This window comes from Lepisosteus platostomus, chromosome 2 (assembly GCF_059453375.1).
Source record: "Lepisosteus platostomus isolate fLepPlt1 chromosome 2, fLepPlt1.hap1, whole genome shotgun sequence".
Taxonomy (NCBI): Eukaryota; Metazoa; Chordata; class Actinopteri; order Semionotiformes; family Lepisosteidae; genus Lepisosteus; species Lepisosteus platostomus.
Window position 1 is genome coordinate 9,152,662 of NC_142612.1, and position 23,380 is coordinate 9,176,041.

Genomic DNA, 23,380 nt, shown 5'->3' on the forward strand with positions numbered 1-23,380 from the left:
TGTCCTCGAGAGGCCTGGTCAAAGTCCTGACTTGAATCCTATTGGGAATCTGTGAAAAGTACTTGAAAGTGCAAATCTGCAGAAAAGAGTGGGCAAAAATTGCACCAAGCCAGTGTGAATAGTTGGCAACAAATACATACATCTTTTTTTATGTATGTCACAAATAATGCCATTATGCTTCACCTCTACATTTGAGGGACTTATGAATTATAAAAGCTATTTCAGCCTTCATCTTATAATTTCTTATAATTATATTATTATCTTATATTTCTTATAATTTCCCATTTTGTATCAGAATAAAACTTACTGGGACACATACTACATTTGACCCCAGATCTGTCCAGATGTTGGCCAAGGTATGTACATTATTAATAGGTATCAAACTTCACGTAAAACTAGAATACAAACATTTGAAGAAGGTTCCACAACCATAATATTTTTTTTCTTGTAATTAATCATAGAATTAATTTCCATTTCTTTCTTTGAGAATAATGATATATCTAGGAGATAAATAATAACAGAGACAGAATAAAGAAATTAAATGCTTAACAGGGTACCAACTCCCCCACTCTCTGCGACAATAACAAAAGCAGGAAAAGGAAGGAAGAGGGGATCCCAACTGGGAAACCCCCCTTATTGAATCTGTGACTCTTCTACAGTTAGAACATGGAGCCAAAACACACATGCCCCCCACCCAAACGTCACAAATATCAGCCACAAAATAAAGATCTACCTTAGAGGGAAAAATAATACAAATATTATAATAAAAATATTGAAATTATCACTTTAACCCCCTAGAAAACTTCTTCATGCTTTACCCTAAGAAAATGCCTTTTTAAAAAGAGATGCTTTTAAAAAAAAAGCTTCAGGTGACATACAGTATAAGGGGTTTAGGTTTGAAAGAAATAATCGACATAATTAAGACACAACAATAATAATAAGCATAGTCAGTATCAAAGAAGTAATGCAGCACATGGAAAGCAGAGGGTGGGGTACCTAGGCTTGATCTTATCTACCTGCTCAACCACAAGACCAGGAAGCTAGAAAAAGATAAAATAAAAATCTCTTCTATTCCATCCAAGTAGACGAGGCAATCTCATCACATCTGATAAGATCCTCTGCCACCTATGCCAAGATAAACAGATGCTGTCTGCCGGCATGGTTGCTTTAAGCACTACAATGCACAGCAGAAAAGACTTGATCCTGCAAAGACATGTCTCTGTTGGGCTCTCCCAGGGCTGTAATCCTGATTAAAGCACACCCTATTACAGTAGAGTGTTACAGTATTACACTGCTTTCTTCCTTGTCCTTTAACATTCTTTTACATACTGTACACATGCAAGTCATTGCACTGTTTCTATAACTGAATGCTTTTATTTCTTAAAATCATTTTGTAAAGTGTCTTTCTCTTAATCTGCCTAACATTAAAACATTTGGTCTTCTGCTTTCTAGCCTTTGAACTTTCTTCATGCAGTATCACTTGCCCTTCGTTTTCTGTTGATTTCATTACTTATTAAATTTTATTGTTCTTAAGGTCATTCTCTTCACAGCATATCTATAACCTGTCTGTTATTGATATTCATTTCAAAATATACTTTAAAGCCATTTACATCACAATTGTGATGTCTAAAGTTTTGCTCCTGGAGTCTTACTTATAGTATCTTGATTGTTTGAAAACACTGGATAACGATATTCCCTTTAGATGTTTTTTTTTTTCTGAAAAAGAGTAAAGGAGATATTGTTAGTCATGTCGGATACTCCTGATGGCTTTCCCCATTCTATGTGACAAAAATTGAAATCGCCCATGATTACCACTTTTTTACACATCCATGATTTCACTGTGTAAAATTCTGAATTACAACTGATAGCTGATTTTGGTGGGCTGTAACATACTTCTCAAACTATACATTTTGAAATTTTGAAAGTCTTAACTGTACAAATTGAGACCCTTTTTCTTTCAAAAGAATTCACTCTGTGTGATGCTGCAAGCTTTCCAGTTTTACTCTAAAACTTTCTTCTTAGTTGGGGAAGGAGTGGGAAAAGAGTCAGATTTCTTTCTGTCCCTGCTATTTTAGATGAATCATGAAAGCAAGATAAATCTAAAAAAAACATACAAAGGAATAACAAAAAAAAACAGACAAGCTGGAATCAGGAGCTCTAATCCCAGGCTACCATCCTGGTAATGTGATCAGAATTCTGTGTATTCTAGTAAAGTATGTGGCTTTGCTGATAAAATAAGCCAGATGTCTGGCGGAAATGGGCTTCTCTCATTGCAATTGATATAAATGTGGTCTATAGGTGGAAGTAGCTAGTATGTTAATTATCTTTATAGCTCACATGCGGTGAGTGAAATAAAAAACAGGTGTGGAAACATGGCAGTTTTGTGTTCACAGCTTGCTATTTGTTTTAGAAGGCTCAGATTCCCACAGTATGCTGGTTTTGCCATTTGAGCCTGAATGTGATTGCTCACAACCTGAATTGCCCACAATATTTGTGGAAAGATTTTATGTGCACTGATTATTTAATTCATGTAATTTTCTCTTAAATTACCCCCATTTTATTTGTTCCAGAGCTCTGATTAGCTTGTTCATAGCTCATAACTCATCTAAATCATACCTGAAGAAGGCTCTACAGGCGAAACATCTCTTTTCTTTTCCTTTCAGCATGGAATAAACCTTTACCTGTTCCTTTGCAGCCTATGCATGCTACAGTACATGCTGACACAGCTACCTACTTAAATCACAACATTTACTGTTATGAAGGCAGAATAAGAAAGCGTGTAAATGATCTGTTTAACATCTTTCCTATAGCAACACACTAAAGATAAACAGCAGTCTGATGTAGATTTGAAATGGGTGTGACTTGAATAAACATTGCACAATGGAAGGAAATTATTATGAAACCCTATCTTTAAGGGTGTTAGGCTCACAGATACGAATTATTGAACATAAGTACGTTCGCTCAAAATTACTTGTGCCTCTGTTGTCTTCATCGTAATTGACAGTGGGTGGTTAAAGCTATTTTATATGATAGTGCAGTTTATCCTCATATTTAATGAATGCACAGAGCCACCATTTCTCAAAAGGTATAATGCTCAAACGTCTTGATGAGCAAAGGCTGGGTGTATAAATGACAGTGAGTTCTGGTTTTGTGTCAGGTCTGCAGTGTTTTCAATGTTACAATAGATAGCTAGATATGTATTTATGATTAAAATGGTGGCTTTGAAGAAGATAAAATATTGAGGCAAGGAAAGAAAATCCTAGATGAGCACTATTATTTTTGGTTGAGAACATTTAACAGTAAATCAGTAGTGTTTCGGATAACTGTTTATAAACCCCAGAATTCTGCAAGATATTTAAAAGCATCTTAATTCATAGTCTTACTATCCCAATTCAATACTTTCCTGCATCAGATTTGAAACATAAACAGCTTTATGAATAAAGGAGCATTTCATCATACAGGAACAGAATATAACCAGTTGACCATGCACTTCAGGAGCTATACACATTATCAAGCAATCATTTATTTAAATAACAGCAGAAATTTTCCATCCTGTCCACACTTACTGGTACAAAATGTTACAGTGAAGTGTTGTTCATGGGGATAGCAATTTTAACAGTCGTTAAGAATAAGTGAATGAGGCACCAATTGCAAATCTGAATCTGTGAAAATGCAAAACAAAAACACATGGTGAAAGCAGGAGACAGCTCGCCTCAGGGAGAACGTATTTAACTAATCATACTGAAAATAACTTCAGTAACTCGAGCCCAGTCAAATGAAGAGAGCAAATCCAATTCCATTGCTTTGCATAGTTCCATAAACCAACTAAATACTCACTACAGCATCCATGTATAGCTCCACAAACTGAGAGAAACAAGCAGGCAGAATGATTATCCTATTCACCCTTCACTTTTAAAAAACAGGTGCATGTAAAACATCGAGAGCTCAACTTAGAAACAGCGAACTGAAGCATTCCACAAGAAACAAGCAGAGAAGCAACAGGAAAGTGAAAAAACAACACTTATACCGTGTCAAATATTTTAAAGATGCAGGAATCAAAGCAAAAGATAAAAAATAAATTAAAAAATGAAGATGTAACAATGAGGTAAGTTTTGGAGGTAAGTAGTGTAACATTGGTACTTCATGACATGGTATCAAGTTTATTCTAACAATTTCAGTATATCTGATCTTGGGCAGTAGTTAGCATTGCTACCTCACAGCTCTGGGGCCCTGGATTAAATTCTTTAGGTGCTACAGTATCTGCAAGGAGGTTGTATGTTTTCCACGTGGGTTTTCTTCAGATACTCCAGGTTCCTCTCACAGGCCATAGACATACTGGTAAGATAATTGGCTTCTGGGAAAAGTGGACCTGGTCTGAGTGTGTTCTTGTTTGTATCTGAGTGTGCCCTGCGATGGACTGGTGTCCCATCCAGGGTGTATCCTGCCCTACACCCATTGCTTTTTGAGATACTCTGGCTCTACCATGACCCTGAGTTGGAAGAAGCGGTTTGAAAATGAATGGATGGATATCTGATCATAATCATAGTGCACATATCATGATATATGATTAATATATTTTGTCTTGTTGGTGTTAATGTAATGCATACATCATTTTAATTTCCTACTCTCCAGTCTTAAATATCCTTTGTTTCATATTCCATGATATAAAAAAAATTGTACCACTTTCTGTTTTAAATATGAAATGCATTCTAAAAAGCAAAGTATCACTGTAAAGTCTTATTAGTATTCAAAAAGTAATACCTGTCTTATTAGTATTCAACTAATCAAATGTTTAGCTCCTGTTTATATATTAGAGCTCAGTTGAGATGAAAATCCACAAAGGAAACTCAGTGATATACTGTATATAGTGATATTTTCTTTCCCTTATATACTTAAATAGTGTACATTTAGACAACAGTGTAATACAGGGTACATGTTCATGCTATTCAGTGAATCAAAATCTGTAAAACAGGAATTACAGTACATTAAGTTTATACAAAACACTTAAACTTACAGTCCATTCCGCATTCAGTTCATCAAAGTCTGTAAGCCAACTATTCCTCAGCATGACAGATTGTGGTTAATTATTAATCAGAAATGGTTAAAATGCTAAGTAAGGTTGGGCCTGGTTAGTACTGGGAGATCTCTAAGGAATACCAATAATACCTTACTGCTGTCAGTGGTGTTGGTGGACCAGTATGTGTGAATGTTTCCTTTGGGAAAGTACTTCCAATCCAATGCAGCTACTTACAATCCAATGTAATTGTATAGTGACAGGGCCATTGTGCTGTAGGTCTTTTGCTGGAGATATTAAACATGATTCACACCTGTTTCTGTGAGTTAAAGTGTTAAACCTGGACTCATGGCTTAATTCCATGTAAAGCCTACACAATCAGCTCACTTCCTCCTTGTGTTTTTAATATGGAATGCATTATAAAAAGCAAAGTATCACTGTAATCATGAGGAAGTGTTATACCTGTCTTATTAGTATTGCAAAAGTTTAAAAATATAAAGCAGTATGCATAAAATGTTAAAAAAGTCAAATCAGATTTTGAGGGAAAACCTTTGCCTCATATCCTGGCAAAAAGACCTGAAATGGCTTCCTGTCTAGTCAACAAGACACAGTGGCAGTTTCCTGGTAATAAAACAATCTGTCAAATTTTAATTCTATTTAAGGACTGCAAGCATCACTACAGTTGGGAATGCTGATTAAATGTGACTTGGCCTTAAAAGAGAAATCAAAATAACTTCAGTAAAGAGTAAACAGACTTTTACTTTAAGCTTCTGGCGTTCTTCTGTTTGGGAAGAAAGTTAACTCTGGTGCTCACTGGAATTGCTTCATTAAGGGAGTAAAAGATACAGTATCTGATTTGAGTCTTGCTTGAGCAGTAACTGGCGTTAGGGTGTTCTGTTTTCCTACTGACGGGGAAGGATAGGGTTTTGTGCTCATTTTCTTCACCACAGCAATGTGATAACTAATGACTGGGGCTGTATAAGTCATATGGAAAAATCAGAGACAAACTTGAGGCAGGTTTATATCAGTAGAGGAAAAAAGAGATGTGGACACTATAGGCTACTATCTTGACTGTTCACTAAGGTACAGGATGCATGGAGTTTTGTTGAGTGGATATGGTGAGGTAGCCTGGGATTTTTCCACATTTCATCATATCCCTTTGTTGTGCTAGTGGCGTCATTGCTCACTAATAGGAAGCTGCAAAAAAAGTGGAATTCTGTATATTTTGTTAGCTCTGAATGATCGGGGAAGTAGTGCAAGCCTTGCCTCTTCTCGTCTTTGTAACCTTGAAAGCAAAGGAAAATAGCAATTTCCACTTAGCTGAAAAGGAAAGAAAAGAGTCAATTTTCTCACTTTGCCAAATACATGGAGTTTATAATTAGTGAATCTAGATTTTTTGAAAAAGTAAAAAATGCCCTATTTGTTCAAGAAATAAGGGCAGAAATGAAATCCCTCGATTCCCATGTTAGTTTTTGCCCAGCCTCTGATTTCAATTCTATTTTAAGAGCAGTGAAAGTCAGTTCCAGTGTCTGTTTCCCATCATAGCTAATAGCAATTGATGCCATGTTAGTTTTCTCCTTGTCTTTACTTCTGTTGGTTCTCTAAAACACTGTTTTTTGTGAGTTTCAGTTGCCCTCTAATTGCTTAATTGATCTATGTCTTCAGTTAACATTACACATTTCACCTGCTCTTAAGCAAATCCTGTACAACTGTGGTCCTCAGACATTACTGCTGTATTGGTTTCTTAAATACCAACAGCACATGCCACAGAAATAAAGGACAGCTGGTCAATTAATCAAATGTTTAGCTCATGTTTGTATACTGTATTAGAGCTCAGTTGAGATGAAAATCCACAGAGGAAACTCAGTGATATATCGTATATAGTAATATTTTCTTTCCCTTATATACTTAAATAGTGTACATTTAGACAACAGTGCTGCTACTTACAATCCAATGTAATTGTATAGTGACAGGGCCATTGTGCTGTAGGTCATTTGCTGGAGATATTAAACATGATTCACACCTGTTTCTGTGAGTTAAAGTGTTAAACCTGGACTCATGGCTTAATTCCATGTAAAGCCTACACAGTCAGCTCACTTCCTCCTTAATTCCTCCTTACTTCAGCTGGCGAAGTGAGTCCTCATGTCTCTACCTAATCTGCTATGTACTGTAGTTGGGCTGCTGATGTATAAAAGCTGTCTCTCGTCACCCATGTGTGTGCTGTATGTGAAGTGTGTTCAGATCATTTGGGGTGAAAAACACTATGTTAACATACAGAATGTAGTTAATATTCTCATAATTGTTTAATGACAATTTAACAGTTATTATTAAATGACACTGAGTGCTGATGTTAGGAGTGACAGGATCATCTTGTGATTATGTCTTATAATCTGTCAGTTTTGAGTGTTACCTTGAATATGTAGTGTAGACACTTTGTTTAAGAGAAACAACAGTAAAAGAGAATCATGAGTATTTTCTCATAAAGGAAAACAAAACTGTTCTCACTGAGGCCAGTTCCCGACAGCTCTGATGTGGGCTGTGTTCCAGGATGAATGACCTAAAATTACTTGTAGCCAAATTCAGCTGAAGGAGGACGGAGGAATGTTGTGTTTTTATTATGTGAAATGTTCAACAGTCTAAATATTACATTGTAGACTTATAATGAACAGGTCAGAAATGCTATTAATTTATTTTATAATGGCCGTTGCTTAAAATAGTGTATAAAAGACTGATTTTTCAGTTCTTGAAGAACATATTTTGCTCTCTGCTGTAATTTCCCTGTAGGGGAAATTGACAATACACTGTTGTTCATCTAGAACATAAGAATATACAAAATCTTACAAATGAGAGGATGGCATTTGACCCATCTAGCCCATTTAGTTGCTAGAAGCTTACTGATCAGAGGAAGTTATCCAACCCTTTCTCAGAAGAGTCCAGTGTTTAAACGCAACAAGATTTCTGGGTAGCTTGCTCGGTTTTGTGAAGAAGTGCCTTCCCAGTTGTAGTTACCCAGCAACATAGTTTCCAGTTGTGGTACAACATCTCTTGAGTTAAATTCTATGATTTTAGCTAGTATGATGAGTAGCTGTTGCATTTTGTCATCGCACGACTGCTGATGAGGTCTCTCATAATCTTTCATGCTGAGTATTCGCTTATCTGTTCCTCATTCTGACCATCCTAGAAAAGATATAAAAGTAGGCTCTTTTATAACTGTATTTATATTTTAATTATTGTGATTGTGAATATGTATTGTCAATTTTATTTGTGTTTTGGTGATATATATTTGTCTTTCTACCTCCTTGTTGTCTTTGTCTTCTGGCTATTCCACCTTTTTGTGTCAGGTTACAGACCCTGACTCACCTGTGCTTAAAATGGGGGCTTACTGTCCATTAAGAGGAGTCAAGTGAAGAACATAGTGTTTCACCTAACTCTCATGGTGTAATGGTTAGTCCTGTCTTAGTCTTTGTGTTTGGTTTTTATTCTGTCTCTGTGCTGTTTCACAGCTTGCATTATAATCATTGATTCGATTAGTAATTGAAGAGAAACATGTAGATTAAGAAAAACAAAGACCCGGTACGTTTAATACAGTTGCTTGAAGGTCTTTGAGGTGAGCCATTAGAGGGAGGTCCAGAAAGGTCTCATCTCTGTCCAGTGTTTGGGATATGATTATGAAATGTTCTTCCATCTTTACCATTTCATAATGTGGCCTGTCATTGAAATGTAAGTTTAGAGAGAATGTATAACATTACTAAAGGACAACCATAATCCTAAGAAATCAAGATGTTTTATAAGCTATGAACAAACTGTTGGTGGAGCAGAGGAGAAATCCATGCCTACAGGGACTGGTGAGAGTGACAAAGAGGTTTTTTGTCTCAGTGTTTTTGCCATGAAAGTCTTGTAAAATACTTAAAAAGTGATCAAGAAAACAATATGTCATTTCAGGTTCTTGTTTATGATTTTGCTTCTGGAAGTTATTAAATGTGGTCAACTCACATTATGACAGAGGCTACTGTTTTATAGTCTTCTCCATAGTGTTTTTCACATCAAAGAATGTACAGTCTTGCTGTTTACAGCATGCATAGTTCAATGCACTGTGCTGTTCTGCTTGCAGCTGCGCAGGCTAAATTAATTCTCAAAATTTGGTATTCACTGTATTAAATTGTCTCATTATTAAAGTTGGTACAGTAGTTTTTTGGATTTATTAATGTTTAAATCCTATTATAAATTAATGGCAATGGCAATACAAAAATGCTTGGGGTTGTGTTACTAGAAACTTTCTTTAAAAGCAGCCAACTGAAGAAAACATTATTATTAGTATTTTACTTAATAAGTCAGAAACAAACTTCACTTTTACGTGCAGATTTATGACAGTAGAACACAACAACAATGTGTACAGAGACCTTAGAGGGGGATCCTTTCAGTGTTCAGACTTAAAGGGCTTGTGTGATCTTGGGTAAGGGCAAAGGCGATGCATCACAAGCCTGTGGTTAACACAGTGACCCAGAAACACCATACAGATGTTATAGAAACCTCAGAGGTTCTCTAGTAGCTAGAATGTTGGTTATGGTGACACCACAGAAATGCTGTAGGTCAGGGGATGGAGCTGAGTCACATCCCATCTGTCTTCATACTGGGTTACAGGCAGACCAGACAGCTAAGCTACACTTTTAAGGGAATAGAAGAGCTAGCAGGAGTACCCTTAATAAATACACAGCTGAAACAACCCATGACAAATGTGTAATGGTGCACTGTACAAATGATGGACATGCCCCTGCAGCTAAAAACTGGACATTTTTTTGTTAAAAACTGGTTAAATGGTGGCCTTACAGTTGAAACAACTTTTGCTGATTGCGCAGTGCTGTTTGTAGGCATATTCTAAAATGTTAATATAAGTAATCATAAAGTAAGACTTTCATGAGGGTTACAGTACGAATGGTGTTTTTGTGTTATACTCCCACAAGCGTGTAGAAAGTTTATAAAGTAAAAACGTGACAGCAATTCATGTGATCAGGGAAGAAACTGAACTTTGTCTTCCTTAAATAAATCTAAGTCATATTTGTAAAATTAACTTTTTCCATATGGGCACTGGCATATTGGCAATGAATACACAGAAAATAAAGGAATTCTAAAAGACTTTACTCAAAGTATTGTATCTAGAAAGTTACCAAAGTTATCAAATATAAGACTAATACACTATTTTGTATATGCAGAGTACATCTTGTAGAGTACATCTTTATGAAATTTCTACATGGCATCTGTAAGTATAAGGCTTTCTTCGCTGGTGATGGAAGCTTTAGGCATTGGACATCAAGTCACTTTGCCCACAAACTGCAGCTACAGAGCCAGATCGCTTAAAATTTTAGTGCAGGGATTATTAGAATTAGCTATAACATTTTGTAAATTACTTTATAGGGGAAAATATCCTAATTTTCATTAAGGTTATCATTCCTTAAGGATAATGTGTGGAAGGTATAGTATAATTGGATATAATTACATAAAATATATTTTGAACACTGTGGCCATACAGTTACTAGTTTACTGTAAGTATTTTTTATTTTTCCCCATATGAAATTGCAATGTATCTTTGGCTTCTGGGCAGAATTTGCTTAATACTATAGTATATTTTATATTTGGCTTCAACTTCAACTCTAGCACATCATAACTCTGAACACTGAATGACTACATGTCTTTTCATTGTCCAGCTGTACAGTTAAATCTGGCTGCCAGGTGAGAATGTCTTCAAAGTTTATTGTGGGCTTTATAGAGACTTTACATCCCTTCCCATAGTAGCATAATACACCAGCTTTCTGATAACACAAAGATGAGAGCAAAGAGCAAGCCTGATTTTTTCAAAAATTGTTACAGGTTTTAGGAACAATTCAAGAATTAGAATTGGACAGAAATAAAGCAAAGATATCCCCCAAAATATCATTCTCTTTGAGAACAAGTCTGTCATTTTCGTGATACTATTATTTCCTTTGTCTAAAGGTTTGCAATTTTAAAATGTTTGTATAGTAGTTTGTATTAATGATTATAAAATTGCTCAAGTCATGTGGGAAGGCTTTAGATTGACAAAATTCTTTAAAAAGTTGCAAAGAACAAAACATACAATTAACATTGTTAGACCCTTTCATATAATCAATATTTCCTAATTTTATGCTTGTTTATTCATGAATAGAGTTAAAATAATAAGGTATTCCATAACATGAAGTGTTTTACCTGTATAGACACACATGCATCCCTCTATCAGACAGGCATGTTACCAAGTGATAGAAAGTCCATTACATTTAAGTGTCTCAGAAGCCGGAAACAAGGTTTAAAGCTGGAGTATCAAGCATTCTCATTTCAAATTATTTATTTAAAGTAGCATTTAAAGTTAACTTTGATAGTCTTGCAATCTGAAAGTAAAAATTAGTTCATTCCATTTTTGTTTTTTGTATAGAGCTTTCTTTTTTATATAAAGTAGGTGTTTTCAAATACTATTAATATATTTTAAATAATAACATCACTTTATTAACCCTTTACAATTTCTTGTTTTAGGAATGATCTTTTCGCATATCCCAGCTTGCTCTCCATGAGACACACAGACACACAGACAGGGAGAGAGCGTGGGGTCAGAGTGCAGAGTCTGCCATTGTACGGTGCCCCTGGAGCAGTTGGGGTTAAGGGCCTTGCTCAATAAATAAAATTTCAGCATATTTAACTTTACACAGTAGATTCTAATGCATATAAGATACAGTGCTGTACGTAGCAAGTGGAGTTCCCTAACTAAATGTGTAACCAGGAAAGATCCAGCCTTGCAGTTTGGATGCCTAGATTAATGAATTACCAGAAGAAAGTGACTTGTCATGACTTTTGCAGCCAGGCCTAGAAACTGTCAAGATTGTCTGTGATGTTTAAAACTTCCCAAGTCATCTACCAATTATGGCAGTAAAGCAGACTCCAGCAGTACCTCAGAAGGACAGAATGCCACCACAGTGATTCGTCACATTGCCAGTTTAGCAAGTGTACAGTACTGTATGTCCAGACTGATGGTGTCTTGGTTAAAGTGTGGCTTGAGCGCAAATGTAAGGCATTTCCTAGAAGAAACCAATACCATGACTTCAAATAGTAGTTATAATACCAGAAACTATGATTTGCAGCAGTTATTAACTTTTTTCAAAAAGGACACGCAAAACCAAAGTCAAGAATATTTTTTTTAGTTTTTCCAAATTTTATTTTAATAGTTCTCCAGAAATTGTTAAAAAATGTAAATGCTATGCATTAACCAACGTTTTGTCTTTCTGTTTATTATGTAACTCAATGGGCATGGCATGCCTTACTAGACAAAAACGTTACATATGGATTCCTTGAAACACTTGACACAGAGTGCTTTTGAGGGCGTTGGACAAAGCAGTGATCTTGAATGCCTCAAACTTCCATTTGAATTCCGTTTAAGCAACAATGCAAGCACTGTTAAAAAAATCCTGCAGGCTGTTTCAAATGATTTAAACATTCCACAAAGCTTGCAGTTAAAAACTGAGAGTTGTTCAGGATTGTTGAGGACCATGTAATTAAAGCCATTTTTTTTTCTACAAATGGTGCATCTTTAAAATCTATTGAAAGGGTTTTCATGTATCTTGTTTAATTAAATTTCAGATTTGTTTAAATGCTTTACATTATACTGTATATTTAATCTAATTTATAATGATGGGTACCTGTTTTTTCATCCGTAAAACAAAATAGAACATGGGAGCATATAAAACATTGCAAATGAGAGATGATGATTTGATTTTGTATAACAGTCAGTGTAATGGTGCACTGTATGTTTGCAACACACAGATTCAGACCTAAACCTGCAAAAAAGCATGCAAGAACTGTTCTTTTAGCGCAAGCATTTTTCACTAGTAAGATTTAATTATTAGTAATTATTTTATATGCCTGCAGCACAGTTAATTTTGTAACACATATGCATACAGTGTTAATTTTTCATGAAAGTTCATGTGTTAAAGCACTAAACAATAAATACAATAAATTCAAAATATGCTTAATCATTGCTTAATGCTCAATACGAGATAATGCATCTCGAGAGAATCTGAATTACAAGCTCGAAGCAAGTTTTTTAAACGTGTCTAATGTGTTGGTTTTTAAATGTATTGTATAAAATGTGTGACAGAGGCAAGTGTACAGTACTGTACCATAACAGTACCATTGTTAAAGTGTGTCTCAGACATGTAATACATATGGTCATTAGTTTGCTAATGAAACCTGAAAAAGAAACGAGGGCCACAGGGAAATGGACAGCACTGACCTTTCAGATTGGCTGTTCCAGGAGGTTGCACAATATCTCATGTGCTGCAGGGACGTGTGGCATTTCCACAGTCGCCTTGAGCTGTGGTCCCCAGTGGGTTATGTTACCCACAGGGAGTCTGAACCACAGCCTGTAAACTGTAGCATCAGGCAGGCAATAGACGCCACCAGATTTTTTTAATATACCTCCAGCTCTGCCTTACTTCTCTTTTTCTAAGCCCATCAAATTAAACTGTGTGCAGGGGTTTTCTTTTAAGAGGCATAAAGCTAAACTGTACACATGGAAACCATGATCTATGGGACTTTACATGTTTCTTTCATTATGTGTAGTAGCAAAACCTAGAATTAATGCAATAGAGCAATTATTGATACTAATTTCCCACATACAGACAAAATGCTCTTTACTTAGATGTATTAATATATCCAGTTAAATATATGTACATGACTTTGCATGCCTTAAAAATATTATGGTTTCTAAACTTTATATTACTTTAAACTGGGAGTTTAAAATACCATCTATAGCAAGTTTGAATCAGGAGTAAGACCATTTCATAGCTGTGAGACAGCTCACCAATGTTCTAAATGATTTAAAAAGAGCAGCAATGAAGACTTTCTGGTATTGCTGTTGTTTTAGTAGCTGTTGATATACTGGAGCATCAGATTCTATTGGATAGCTTGTATGACTTGGCATCAATATCTTTACATTGTAGCATAATGTAGCATCTCAGAAGCTAAGCACGAGTAGGCTTGGTCAGTACTGAGATGGGTGACTTCAAAGGAAGACCAGACTGCTGCTCCAAGTATTGTGGACTTGTTCAGATGCAGCCATTCAAAATGGACGAAGTACGTTGCGGTAAAATGTGGTAGGCGTGGTGCGTGGCGATGCGTCATAACGCATCAAATTAGTTCATACCGTGTCATGCCGCATATGATAATAGTATCCGGAATCACCTTGTAAAACCGCCAGGTGGAGCTAATAAAGCTTAACCTCTCATGTACGGCATTTGAGCTGACGCCAGAAAATGCCTGGTTTCAAATCCCAGTCACTGCTGAAGGGCAATCTTTTTCCAATTAAGAATTTAAGTTGTATACCCATATATAACCAAATGAAATAATTAAAATGTTTAGGAAGAAAGTGGAATACTGGTTTGTACTTTTTATTTAAACTACCAATACCAGCCGTATACAGTTTACATAATATATTTATGTTCCTAAATTAATATCGTTTATGAGCAAGTGAAAGGCATGGTGAAACAGAGATTCTCAAAACTTACTTTGTATGATTGGAAACGAATACGTGATCGGATCAACGAAATGCTGTGGTGTTATGTTTTGTCAATATAAAAATAAAGTATTTTCGTGTCGCAACAGTTAAATTGATGCAGACGGCTACAAAGAAAGTGCACCAAAGTAATACTTTGAGCTTACAGCCTGTCCTAGGTCATTCATTATTAATACTATTAGTAATATCTTCCATAAAGACTTTGATGCATAAAATATTGCTGCATAATTAAAATAATTATGATAAAGGTGGTAGGTTGTGTGCTGTAATACACAGTTTAAAATTATTAAAAGTTTATTTGGAAACGTTTTTACATGCTCCTTCTGACTACATTAAGTTTATATACTTTGTAAAAAGTTATAATGTTTTAACCTTTTCTGCGAATATGCTTGTTATCGCAGTAAACAAAAGCATACTTTTTAGAATTTGATTAATCGGGAATATAATATGGAATCACGTATCTAAAGAAATTAATAACGATATAATTGTAGGTGGCAATTGTCAAACAGAATTGTCCAACCAAAGCCCTTACTATAGTGACTGGAGACACTGTGCTGTAGGAAATGCCAATCTTAATGAAGGGTCCTTAAACCACGTTCTTAAAGTGTAGAGGTGTCAGCCATGGTGTCTTGGCAAAATTCCATTCAGATCTGGAACAATTTGATCTCCTTAAAATTCCACCTTAATTCAATTGCAGAAATGATTTCCCATTATTTAATCATGTCTCTGTTGCTGATGCATAATGGTTGCTGTGCATCTCCCTTTTTGATTTGCAGTTAATGTAGGTCTAATCTGTATAAAATGCTTTGGGATCCTGTGGGGATGAAGAAGTGCTAATTTAAGTAACTTTATCTTATTAATAATATGGGCTATTATTAATAATACTTGAGGAATTACATGTACCTGTATTTATCGAAATAATTTGACCTTGGACAGTAGATGTCTGGATCTCAGGTGTTTAATTTCAAACCTAGGTTTCATATTTAGATCAAGAATTACATTTCTATGCCCTTTTTGTCTTTTTTTGCAAAACAGATTTTCATTCCTAAAAATATTAATTCTGTTTGTCCCTACATGGATAAGGCTGCAGTAGAATAATCCATTCATGCTTTTCTACTTCAGAATGTGGTTACTGTAATGGTATTTGTTTCAGCTCTAGGTTTAAGCTTATTTATGAGATGTAAAACCTCTTTGACACATAACATTATGTCTTTGCGAACAGTTGAACTACACTATGATTGACTTTCCAACAGACACAATTCTTTGGCAGCTTAAATCTAGTGCCCACCTACAGTAGTACTGGATTCTGGATTAACAGAAAAAAACAGGCAATCGAAACAAATGAATGCATGAGTGTCACTTTTCCCCCTATGACACATTAACCCCCACCCAGTTACAAAACAGCACGGCTTTGCTGATTAATTCTTAATAGGTATTACAGTTATGATTTAAAATTTGATCTCAATGTCATAGGCCAATATATATTGCAGATCTTATTAGGGATGGCTATAATGTTAACATCATTCACTCTAATTTTGTATTTATATCTCCCCCAAAGGAATGTTTTTGTATTTTATTGGAATGTCTAGCTTTAATTTTACTGCATTAGCAAATATTTACAGATACTGCCTTTACAAACCAGAATGAAGGCTTAATGCCTTTTCATGTGCAGTACCTCCTTGCTGGTTCTGTTGAAATATTTAAAACGCTTGGCAAAGCTATCTTTGCAACACTAACGATGGTAACTGAGATACAGTACACTACTTCAATTTGAAGTCTTTTCATCTCCTGCCCAAATTTCATGCAGTCTGGAGGCAGGTATTTACAATCTCCAGTTGTACGTTACAAAGCTGTATAGAAAAAAGGTAGTGCAATAGTTTGTTCTTGTGCCAGCGGTTATAAAAGAACACAAAAGTTTGGTTTGAATTTATCAACTAAACTCATAGGGCAATTTTACAAAGATCAAGATGTCATCATTCTTTTTAAAAGGCATTCAGGAAAAAATCATGTGATATTGCCTGAATACCTTAATCGGTATAACATAAAGTTGGATTTTGCAAGTATAATCTTATTGAAACATTGTTTATAAACAGGATGAATTTATTAATTTGACCACAAACAGAAAGTCATGTTACGCATCAGTCTACTAAGTGAATTCATTTGCTGAATATTCCCCATGTTATAATGTGTATTTATTGTGATTTCTGAATGGTAAAGCAATCACATTGATTTTCATACTGAGTCTGTTTTGTACCACTTGGTTGGCTTAATTCTCCCTACACTCGGATTAAAAAAAAATTGAAGGTGGTGTTGATTTTAAAACGTTTTTGTTGGAATCGTGTAAGAATGTTTTTTAACGGAATGAGTTCTTCAATGGGGGGTGGCACGGTGGTGCAGTGGTTAGCCTTAGTTCCTTGCAGCACTGGGGCCCTGAGTTCTAATCTGGACCCAGGGTGCTCTCTGCATGGAGTGTATGTGTCCTTCCCATAATCTCGAAGGTTGTCACTGTGTGCTCTGTTTCCCAGAGTTCAAAGACATACTGGTAGGTTAATTGGCTTCTGGGAAAATTGCGCCAGGTGTGATCAGTGTGTGCCCTGTGATACAGTGGCCATCCTATCCAGGGTGTACCCTGCCTAGTGCTTGTTGCTTTCTGGAATAGGCCCTGGTTCTCCTGCGATTCTGTATTGGATAAAGAGGTTAAAAAATTGATGGGTGGAGTTCTTCATTGTGCTCTAATAATTCTATTACTACTACTAATAATACTCTAGAAATTGTCCACACGCTGTCCACTGCCCTCTACAAACAGTGTAACAACATTGTACCAAGTTGGACAGCAGTAAAGACTAATGGGCATTTACCTTTAAATAAGCTTTTTGCAACCTGAAATCTAAAATTGCATGGGAAACTTGAATTAAACAACGTAGAGTGGTATTTACACATAAGAGTGGAATTAGAAGGGAAATCAAAAGATATTGATGTTACCAGTAGCAGGAGTTTAAGCCACCCCAGAAATTCAGCGGAAATGACAGTGATAAAAAACAAACCAAAAAGTGTTTTTTTTGCACAAGTTATAATTTTCTTCTAGAAACATCTTTTTTGTGTTGATGGTTTAAGTAGAGCATAGAGATAGCTTGTAGAGCTTTATTGAGCTATTTGTCTCACTGAGAAAGACCTTTTCTATGATACACAGTATGCTCTTTCATTTCTTTAATCATTTTACTTTTTCTTGTGCGCTTGATTGAATTTAAGGCCCTTGGAGATGATCTGATTCCTGCAGTTCTGTTTTTTTTTCCTCAGATGAGGAACACAAGACTTTAAGCTGGCCTTTTTGGAGACTTGAAAACTGTACTTTAAAGGGGTATCTTGTCATTTAAGTTGAACCCAAACTCTATTCCATATTTACTGCACATGTTTTCATCCCTTCCACCTTCCATGAAGTTGATGATCTCCCCTTTAAGATACACTGTGGTGCCACACTACTTATCCTTTTACCTTGGTGAAAAGTTGTGACTCATGAGCAAAGTTCATTTGTATTCACAATATAGAGAAATGTACTAGAATTCAAAATGTACAAGAACTACAGTACTTATACCCTTCAAGGAGGCTTCATCACATGGTAGATATAGTTTATTAGAAGGACTGTTTCTCTTTATGTGTAAAGACTGGGGCAACCCTACAACTCATCAGATTTTAGTCAGACTGTCGGACTGCTACAGCATAGAGACACAAACTGATGTGGTGCTGGTTCAGACACAAAACATTGTGTTGCTTGGTATTTGCAACACTCATATGCTACCCATGAGGAGTCATATGAACATGAGGAAGGCTACAAAAAGAAGAGGCCATTCAAAAGCCTTTTCCCCTGAAGCTCTACTTTACAATGGAAAACAACAAGCTTAACTAGTGGATATGTAACAAGAAAGACATTAAACAAGAAAATGTGTTTAGGCAATAATCTAGAAACTATATAACAAAATCTTCGAGCCTTTGAAAATGTTCCAAAGATGGTTTGGAAAATTTCCTTTTCAACTGTGATTTAAGAAGAATGCATCCTCTTCTCTGAACAAATGTCTGTGAATGAATGCTCATTTACAGTGGATGGTTGCTATTGACATTAGAATCAATAAACCATCCCCTAAAGTCATTCTGTGTTCTCTTATTGTGTACTTTTGGCAACCTTTACTGAAGAGAAACAGACAAGGAGGCACTTAAATCTTCCGATCCACTGTTCTCCAGTTCTACAGTACATCTCTGTTGTCAAAATATTATGTATGTTCTGTTTTAAAAAACTTAAATTAATTTAATTATAAAATAAAAATAAATGACTGGTTGATAAATAAGGCTGAACCCAGTCTCCTTTAAACATTTGGCTTTGACGTTGAATGTTTATGACCGCACATGGTACCCTTCCTTGACCATCATAAGAGTATTAATTACGCAGTTTTTCCTTTCATTATACCAAGATTGTATCTATTGCAATTTCCAAAATAACTGCCACTGTGATTGTCAAGCACAGCCTTACTGCACCAAATACGGAGATAATAAAATGGGCCTTTATACCACATATTGTGATGAAGACTTCACTGTTGACGTCAGAAGCAGTTAAGCGAATGCTGACAATTTAAGAACCAACAGAAATCATTTCTGCATTCCTGAAAACAATGAATTAGCTAATGAGATATTTTGTAGAAACCCCTGATGCACAATTCTGAACCTGACAGAGTTTTTGAAGATCGGAGTTTCATATAGAAGAAAGCCAATCATTTTTTTTATTTGTATGTCTCTAAATATCCATCCGTTCACAAGGTCCTAAAGTTGTAGTAAGTAAAGTTCCCATGGCTGTACTCATAAGAGAATGTATGTTTAAATCCATTGTCCTGAGTGATTTCCACTCATGTGTTGCTCAACCTGGCCTACTTCAGTGTTTTCTTAATTCAACTGTTGAATTAGTTTCTTCCCTCTTCATCTGCTTTTCTACCACTCATCACTCAGGTGAGTGCTGTTCTTCAGTGGAGGATAAAATGGGTCCCCTCCTATAAGTGAGGTGCTCTGGAATCCTTTTAGATAAAAGTGCTATACAGATACAGATAATTAGTAATATTTAGTTTTCTCAGATCTCTCCTGTTTCTGTTTGTAATCCACTTTGTTTTACCCACTGTCTTTTTTAGATCCAGTAGTGTCCTACTTACTAAAGTTAAGTGCTGAGAACTTTAATTTTTGTATTTACAGGACATGTTGACTCTTATTATTCACCATCATCGATTTAGGGTTTCGCCGACACATGCAGACTAAATCTGATACTTCCACTGTGGTTTCTGCATTTACAGCATTCTATCTGATTTTAAGATATCGCTGTACCAGAAAATTCTTAATCTAAGCTGTGACAAGACTGAGGTTTCTAGTTTTCATTGGTGCTGAAATTAAACCCTTGATGGAAACATTGAAGCTTGGGTGTTACGTGTGATCCTGGATTGGGATTGCATGTTTGGAACACCACAAGGATTTCTTTCTTCCACCTGTGTAGCATGGTTTCACAAAGACACTTGCTCTGCCAATCTGATGCCCAAATATTCATGCATTGCTTCATTTTATGAAGATCAGATTACTGTAAATGGTGCTGTGCATCAGCTTGTTCTCTGTACTGCTTTCAGTGAAATTTAGAATGGACTGTGAGGTTATCCTGAATAAGTCACTCAATGGTCCATTATTATATTAAGGATTTATTGCATGAGTATACAGTAGTTCAATTCTTAATCTGGAATGTCCTAATTGAGGCGTTCCCAGTCTGGCAAAGACCATAGAGGGCTACTGTACAGTGCCTTCCCGTATACAGCACGAAATCTGTACAACTTATTTGAACTCACTACCCAAACCCTTGAGAGACTTTGCAACTGACAACATTTTTAAAACTCACTTAAACTCACTATATTTTAACTTGAACTTGTACAGTATAAGTTGGTTACTTAATCCTCGTTTGAGTCAGTTACTGTGCTTTGCCATTTATCTTTCTTTTGGCTACTTTTGTATATTATGTCTGTTATTGTACAGTGCTTTGAGGTTTTCAGAAAGAGCTTCAAAATACATTTAGTATTTGTGTAACAGTGCAGGAGGATGTTAGTGAGAATTGTGTTTTAGCCCTGCCCACAGGATATGAGCTGTGACATTGTGGGATCTTTGTTTGACTTCCATTGGCAGACTCATGGACACTGACTGCTGTCATCACATTAAAGTATAGACCCTCACATAACATCACCTAACATAAAAATAAACCCTTTAATGCCTTATAAATTGAGGATGTTCTGTGCCAGCTTTCATAGCTACAGTATATACTTTTAAACTGAGAAAGAACAGACTGTACTTTTTTTTAAAAGCAGATTCTATAAAGCTATTATAAAGAAAAAATGGTATTTTGCTATTCTCATTCAGTATATGAATGAAGGGCAGCTGAATACTAGATATTTAATGTTGAGAAATATGGACAGACCTCTTAAATTGAATCCTGTTTATTGCTGCTCGAAGAGAATGTATTCATATGATCCTTTTAGTCTCCTGATCTTATTGATGAAACATTTTTAGCTTGGACAGATAAACATAATATTGAGGAGTAAAGAATCTCTTAATGTGCTGTTGTGAGTAACTCTCATTCTTATGTTCATGAAAATCTGTGAAACATCCCAGGAACAAATTAGCTCCACTCAGACTGATATCACTTCTGGCATTAACCTCAGCAGCTGTTTAAGGATGGATATTAGACACCTGGATTGCACTGCTCTTCCGCTGTCGAAATTTGAACTATATCCAGAGAGAGTCCTGGGATTGTGAAGTCACAATAGAATAGAATATGCTAATAAGAACATATACTAATATCTCCACTGGTGAGTGCCTGTACAAATTGGGAGAAGGAATAATCATTCAATAAAACCCTCCCATTAATATCATGTTTGCTGCATACCTTCCTTTCATTATACAGCACACTGTTGTCTCAATGTTGGAATTAAGTGGTCTGTACTATATACCTATTGTTTAGTCTTCAGAAATTTTACTCATATACAGTGGATCCTATAAAGGTGACAGGTTCTTACTTTAGCTCCATAGCTTACAAGTTATTATTGATGCATACAGTATGTGTGAAGCTTGTCCCATTCAACCATCTCCAGTCTAATCTGTCTTTGAGAAGAAACATATACCCATTACTTTATTCAACCCTGTTGTTCCCTCCAGCCATGTTTTATTGTAATGTCAAAATTATCCATGATGTTTTATTGTAACATCAAGTTCTAATATTGACTTTTAAGTGTGGCCAAATGATGAGTTATTTGTGGACTTTTACTATGTGAAGACTACTGTTACAGCGAACAAGAATTTTCACAAGTAGAATTGTGTTTCCCCACTAACAAGCGTTTTACTGTTTGACTGAAAGAGAAAATAAAATGTCATGAATCATTCCAGCCATTCTGTCACACAGGTGCTTACTCCTGGTGAGGTTGGCAGGGTAAAACTACAACCTGGATACTCACTGCAGGGCAGACACACGCAATTTGACAGCCTACGTGTCTTTGGATAGGAAGGAAACCACACCCCCTGGAGGAAGTCCTCATGAATATGCAAACCCTACACAGAACACACACCAGTTGAGCCCAGAACCTAGATGACCCGTAGCACTATGTCACCCAAATGTTCTAATTATGTAATAAAATTGTTTATTGCTGCCTCTGTACTGTGCAGTTACAATTTCTGGCATTCCTGGAATGTGTGCTGTCAAGCTGTTTAAACTAACTATACACACAGCTTATCTTTTAACTGTAAGAAAGTTTGAGCAAAGCATATTTAGACTTTGCACATTGTCATCACAGAGAAATAGTAATTAGAAAAGTGGCAGAAAAATATGCCAAACATTGCATATTCCGTTCCACTGCAGATTTGAGTATTTTTCAAATTGTTGATATAGTTCCCTCAAGTTGGATTTTGTATGCCTTAAAAAAAGAAAGCATGGAGAACCATAGGAATTATCATAGAGGCCTATCTGAAGTGTAGTGCATTAAAAATTGTGAGAACAAACCCATTTCTATTTCAAAAACAACATACTGATTCAATTACTATAACATTGGTAATAATGCAAACCTCCTCCCATGACTGCTGTTAGTCATGTTTCTGCAGATGTGCTAAAACTTAATTGGCTTAGTTCCCAACACGTGAATGGAGCACAGCTGCCGAGCATGAACACAGCACATTTCCCAGGCTCGTTTTGCTATTGCTCTGCTGAATCGGAAGCTAACAGAGGAACGAGAAAAAAAAAGTTAAATTGACTGGGCTAGTTGATGGAGTCAGGTAGGCTGAAGATGAAAAATTGTTCCTTCAGAAATTTCTGCCCCTATTCATCTTGGCTTGGTGTTAAGAACCGTGACTATAACATAACTATAGGAATTCCACTTTTCACAGGGCTTTTGTATTGGGCTGTGAGAACATAATACCTTTATGTAATGTTTTATGTATATAACTTAATAGGTGCCTCAGATTTTTACTCAATGCCTTAGTTTTTTTAATTAAGAAACCCATGAACATTAAATCAATTTTCTCTTTTAAATTGCCACTGAAGGTACACAGGGTGATGTTATTAAGTAGATACAGAAATGTAACATGGTGACACGCGTACCTATAGTGTTGCATACAGTACGTTAAACGCCCCTGGTATATTTGGTCGTGGTATATTTGATACCAAGATTGAACTTTACTTTTAGTTTAGAGAAAAGGATTTACAGTCGCCGCTATGTTTGTAAAAAGGCATCTGGTGGAAA

General features: G+C 35.9%; 1 protein-coding gene across 1 annotated transcript in view; it reads left to right on the top strand.

Annotated features, from left to right (window-relative positions):
* col4a1 (collagen, type IV, alpha 1) overlaps nucleotides 1-23,380 on the top strand; it is an 87,666-nt gene that overhangs the window by 11,614 nt on the left and 52,672 nt on the right. The gene's annotated exons all lie outside the window — the stretch shown is intronic.